This window comes from Pongo abelii, chromosome 21, assembly GCF_028885655.2.
Source record: "Pongo abelii isolate AG06213 chromosome 21, NHGRI_mPonAbe1-v2.0_pri, whole genome shotgun sequence".
In the NCBI taxonomy this organism is placed as follows: Eukaryota; Metazoa; Chordata; class Mammalia; order Primates; family Hominidae; genus Pongo; species Pongo abelii.
Genome location: NC_072006.2, coordinates 50,248,197 through 50,254,196, shown reverse-complemented (window position 1 = coordinate 50,254,196; position 6,000 = coordinate 50,248,197). Strand labels below are relative to the sequence as shown.

General features: G+C 41.5%; 1 pseudogene; it reads left to right on the top strand.

Annotated features, from left to right (window-relative positions):
• Positions 1-4,810: 4,810 nt before the first annotated feature.
• Positions 4,811-5,851, top strand: LOC100459495 (ferritin light chain-like; annotated as a pseudogene).
• The last annotated feature ends 149 nt before the right edge of the window (positions 5,852-6,000 follow it).

Genomic DNA, 6,000 nt, shown 5'->3' with positions numbered 1-6,000 from the left:
CCTGAGAGGTGGAGGCTGCAGTGAGCCAAGACTGCACCACTGCACTCCAGCCTGGGCGACAGAATGAGACTCCATCTCAAAAAAGAAAAAGACCAGCCTGGGCAACATGGTGAAACCCCACTTCTACCAAAAAAATATACAAAAATTAGCCAGGTGTGGTGGTGTGCACCTGTAGTCCCAGCTGCTCGGGAGGCTGAAGTAGGAGGATCACTTGAGCTTGGGAGGACTGGTTGCAGTGAGCCAAGATCTGCCACTGCACCCCAGCCTGGGCAACAGAGCCAGATCCTGTCTCAAAATAAAAATAAAAATGCATACAAAACACTGATTGCAGCCCCAATACTTGGTAAGTGCTCAGTAAACATTCACCCAGCCCAGGTAATATGGGGAAAACCCATCTCTACAAAAAATACAAAACAATTTAGCTGGGTGTAATGGCACATACCTGTAGTCCCAGCTGCCTGGGAGGCTGAGGTGGGAGGATTGTTTAAGCCTGGTAGGCAGTGGTTGCAGCGACCCACGTTTGCACCACTGCATTCCAGCCTGGGTGACAGAGTGAGACCCTGTCTCAAAGAAAAAACAAAAAAGCCAAAAACAAACAAACAGTCTGCTAGTGGCCGGGCACAGTGGCTCACTCCTGTAATCCTAGCACTTTGGGAGGCCGAGGTGGGCGGATCACGAGGTCAGGAGTTCGAGACCAGCCTGACCAACATGGTGAAACCCCATCTCTACTAAAAATACAAAAAAATTAGCCGGTCATGGTGGCGCGTGCCTGTAATCCCAGCTACTTGGGAGGCTGAGGCAGGAGAATCGCTTGAACCCGGGAGGCGGAGGTTGCAGTGAGCCGAGTTCGCGCCACTGCACTCCAACCTGGGCGACAGAGCGATGCTCTGTCTCAAAAAAATAAATTAATTAATTAAAAACTGCTAGTGTGATTATTATCTACTGCAGGAGATCTGTCCTGGGCTCACAGCCCGTTCCATTACACCAGAAAATTTCTGTGATCTTGAGCAAGTCAATTCCCCTCTCTGGGCTTCAATTCCCTCATCTGTAAAATGGGAAAATAGTAACCACCCGGCCTGACTCAGGAGAAGACAAAGTATCACCTAAGAGTCAGGCATTATGATGAGAAATGGTACAACAATCTAAAAGTATGGAGTCTAGAGCCAGATTGCTTAGTTTTCTTTTTTCTTTAAATAAATGAAAAAATTTTTATTGAGTATTACTTTATACATGCAAATTAAAAGTGAATCTATATTAAGTTGACTTTTCTACAATAAAAACCTATGCAATGGGAATAATCAAAGCTGTCTACACAATACTAACGTGTTCAATAAATTACCCAGATGTTTTTCCACAAATATTTGGATTACCTGAATTAGCTGATTTTTCCACAAAAGTTAAATTTGAGCTTAATATGGTAGCAGCAGGATGCTACTTAAGTTTAGAAGAAAAACATAAGAATAAAAACCCTGAATAACATAGCCAAATCTTCCAAGAAATAAGTTCACCAAAAAAGTAGCATGCACCTATTTGGTATCCAGAGGAGGAAACAAAACAAAACACAGGCACTTAATCAACATCCACTAAGTGATCATCACTAACATTCTATTATTACCAGAGCAACTGTCGATACGTGAGCTGTAGATTAGGACAGACTTACATAACTAAAAACAAACCAGTAATCAATAATATATGCAGAAATACTAACTTGAAGTCACATTTAAATACCATCAACAGTTTGGTGTATCTGATATAGACTGAATTCATTTCATCACTGCTATAAATTCCTTAAACGTGTTCTTTTCCTAATGTAACATTATCTTTAAAAAATGGTAAGATATTTCCCAATATGCATCAGTTCTTTCACTCACCCATTCAATAAATGTTGCAGCAAATTAAATAGAACCTATTAACTAGATCTAAAAACAATAGCTGAATAATTAACACAAAGAAGTACTTTTGAGTAAACTATTCAGATTAGACAGGCTAATGCTAACTAAGACTGCATTTTGTGCTACTGACATGCACTATATAGATCGTACACTACTAGATGGAAGGCTGGTCCATGTCCATCTATTTAAAGATTCTGTAACACCTATAATAGTATTTAATACAGCTCCCACATACAATATTCCTCTCACATAGACATAGTTATTTTTAGTGGGGATAAGGATATGACTTTAACGTGCTATGAGATTCTAGCTAAGTAAAATAAAAACAATATGGGCTTAGGTTTTCTTAGGTAATATTAGTCCAAGTTTTTAAACTGGGAAACAACCAACTTCCATATATCCAGGAGAAACAGCATGGGGGGAGGTGCCTTAGTTGATGTGCCTCATAAGTAAACTGTTAGTTGTCTATTAGTATTATGTTTTCAGCTTACTGTAACAACAAAAGAAAGGTGTCACACTACTTCTCAGATAATATGGGAATTACAATTACAGATAATATGGGATTACAATTACAATCCCATGGGATATCCTTTATTTATGAAAGCACAGTTCCAATGCAAAAGTCAAGCTTTATGGTTACATATTAGAATAGGTTCAGACCCAATATGACCATGTTTAGCACTAACCTTAACATGTTAAAGTTCTGATTCCTGAATGTTTTTCTCACTTAATATATTCTCTCCAATGACAAGCTGGTGTGTTTGGCTTCTTATGCTGAAAATATATGCCTGAATCCTATAACAAATTATTAACAATATCATGAATAGCTATTAAATAAGTGCCAGCACTAGATGGAACTTACTGGTCACCAACTCAGAACGATAAAACTACACACATATGCACACAAACAACTCCAAAGAAAGATACCTATCACTGTACATATGAATACTGTCCAGGATATCAGATCAATTTTCAAATCCAAGGTCTCTGCTGTTTTGTCTTACAGTGTTGAATATATGAATGCTTCTCTATTACACTGACTTGTATTACTTTCAATAAATTATTAAGTGGATTCAAAATCTTACATTTTTATTCTAATTATAAAATCCATATTAATCCAGAAAACACAAACCACATGTAACTGAGGTAGGTTTTTCACCTTAAGAATACATTGCTTCTACCACAATTTAAAATTTTAAAAATTGAAGAAGAAAAAAAGACTACATTGCTCCATATACCTGCCTCTGATACTTAATTTTCTACGTTTGAAACTACTTGAACAAGTGTGACAGTGCTAATCTACTATATTTAGTAAATCCCTTAGTACCTACAAATACATACCCAAAAGCCCTTCCCCCCTTCTCTAATGGTCACTGTTGTATAATAAAATTGCCAACAACTCTAGAAAGATGGAATAAAGATTACTATAGCAATCTTCAATTAATTCATTTCAGAAATCAAGGAAGCAAGTTATGTTCATTTTAAAGATGACAAACTTACTATTTTGAAAATGAGCTCATAAACACATTAGAACTTTGAATGTGCTTTATTATGCCACAAATTCCCAGGAGATTTAAGAAATAGTATTTCTGAACAGAAATAATAATTTCACAAATACTATCACTTTATCGACAATAGACAAGTCTTTTAGGGTAGTGCACCTGTACTTAAAAACTGCCTTCTAACAATCTCAACACCTTTTATAAATTTTCAGGGGAAACTGTAGCAGATTCTACTTTATTTTTCAATAGTTAGTGTAAAAGTCTGTATGTAAAATAAATACATATTTTAAGGAGATAGAAGAAGGACTGCACATGAAATGCTTTGCCTAAGTTGTAAGTCTCCTGTCTTTACACTATCATTATGTTAAAAAGGCCAAAAAAAATCACTGCTAGAAACATTCCCCCAGAAATTCTTAAACAGTTCAGTCTTTAAAAGTATTAATAATTTTTTTTTTTTTTTGAGACAGAGTTTCATTCTTGTTGCCCAGGCTGGAGTGCAATGATGCGATCTCAGCTTACCGAAACCTCCGCCTCCTGGGTTTTCAAGCAATTCTCCTGCCTCAGCCTCCTGAGTAGCCAGGACTATAGGTATGTGCCACCACATCTGACTAATTTTGTATTTTTAGCAGAGACGGGGTTTCTCCATGTTGGTCAAGCTGGTCTCCAACTCCCGACCTCTGGTGATCCGCCCGCCTTGGCCTCCCAAAGTGCTGGGATTACAGGCGTGAGCCACTGCACCCAGCCTAACAGATTGCTTAGTTTTCAATCCTAGCTCCATCCTTCACTTAGGTAGATTCTTTTATTGTTCTGTGCCTCAGTCTCCTCATATGTAAAATGGAGATAATAATGACAACCACTTCGTAGGTTCATAGGGTGGTTGTGAGGATAAATAAGTGAATGTAAATAAATCACTTAGAATGGTGACCGGCACAGAGTAATTTAAGGTATTTCTTTTTTTGCTTTTGCTTTTGTTTTTGTTTTTTTGAGATGGAGTCTCCCTCTATCGCCCAGGCGGGAGTGCAGTGGCACTATCTCAACTCCCTGCAACCTCCACCTCCCGGGTTAAAGCGATTCTCCTGCCTCAGCCTCCCAAGTAGTTGGGATTACAGGCAATGTGCCACAATGCCTGGCTAATTTTTGTATTTTGTGGTAGACACCAGGTTGGTCAGACTGGTCTTGAACTCCTGACCTCAAGTGATCCTCCCGCCTTGGCCTCCCAAAGTGTTGGGATTACAGACGTGAGCTACTGCACCCGGCCTAAGTGTATGATTACCATGGAATGAGGCAGACCTGGTTCCATATATCAGCTCCATCCTCCTGGCTGCATGACCTTGGAAAAGTCTCTTCCCCTCTCTGAGCCTCAGCTGCCTCCTCTCTACAGTGGAAGATGATTTACTCCTGTTTCCTTAAGATACCATGACTCCTCAGCGGAGTCGCGTTTGGCAGTCCCACGGATCTGTGTCTTGCTTCAACAGTGTTTGGATGGAAGAGATCCTGGGACTTCCTCTCTTCCAGCCTCTCACCATCAATCTCCTCTCCACTTGCAACCTCAGGGACCATCTTCTTAGCCACCTTCTGCTTCTGGGTCCAGCCAACACCATCGTTTGTGGTTAGCTCCTTCTTACCAGCCCATGAGCTCCAGATTCGTCAGAATTATTCCACCGAGGTGGAGGCAGCCGTGAACCACCTGGTCAATTTGCAGCTGCAGGGCTCCTCATCTGCCTCTCTCTGGGCTTCTACGTGCACTGCGACGATGTGGCTCTGGAGGGCGTGGGTCACTTCTTCCACAAATTGGCCGAGGAGAAGCACAAGGGTGCCTTAAAGATGCAAAACCAGTAAGCTGCACTCTCTTCCAGGACATCCAGAAACTGGCCCAAATTGAGTCAGATAAGACCCTGGACACGGCTGAACGTGGTGGCTCATGCCTGTAATCCCAGCACTTTGGGAAGCCAAGGCAGATGGATCAGTTGAGGTCAGGAGTTCAAGACCAGTCTGGTCAACGTGGTGAAATCGTATCTCTACTAAAAATTCAAAAAAATTAGCCAGGTGTGGTGGCTCACGCCTGTAGTCCCAGCTACTCAGAAGGCTAAGGTGGATCGCTTGAACCTGGGAGGCAGATGTTGCAGTGAGCTGAGATCACACCACTGCACTCCAGCCTGGGTGACAAAAATAAAAATAAATAAATAAATACATACATAAATACATAAACCCTGAATGCCACGGAAGCCGCTATGGCCCTGGAGAAAAATCTGAACCAGGCCCCTTTCGGATCTTCAAGCCCTGAGTTCTGCCCACGCAGACCTCCATCTCTGTGACTTCCTGGAGAGTCACTTCTTAGATGAGGAAGTGAAACTCATCAAGATGGGTGACCACTTGACCAACCTTCCCAGGGTGGCTGGCCCCCAGGCTGGCCTGGGTGAGGTTCTCTTGGAAAGGCTCACCCACCCTCAAGCATGACTGGGAGCCTTACGGGCCCCTCCCAAAGTATCAGGGCTTCTGCCTAAGCCTCTCCCTCCAGCCACTAGGCAGCTTTTTAATTACCCTGGAGCCTTCTTCCAAGCCTTGGACCAAATGGAAATAAAGCTCTGTGGAAGCAAATTAAACAA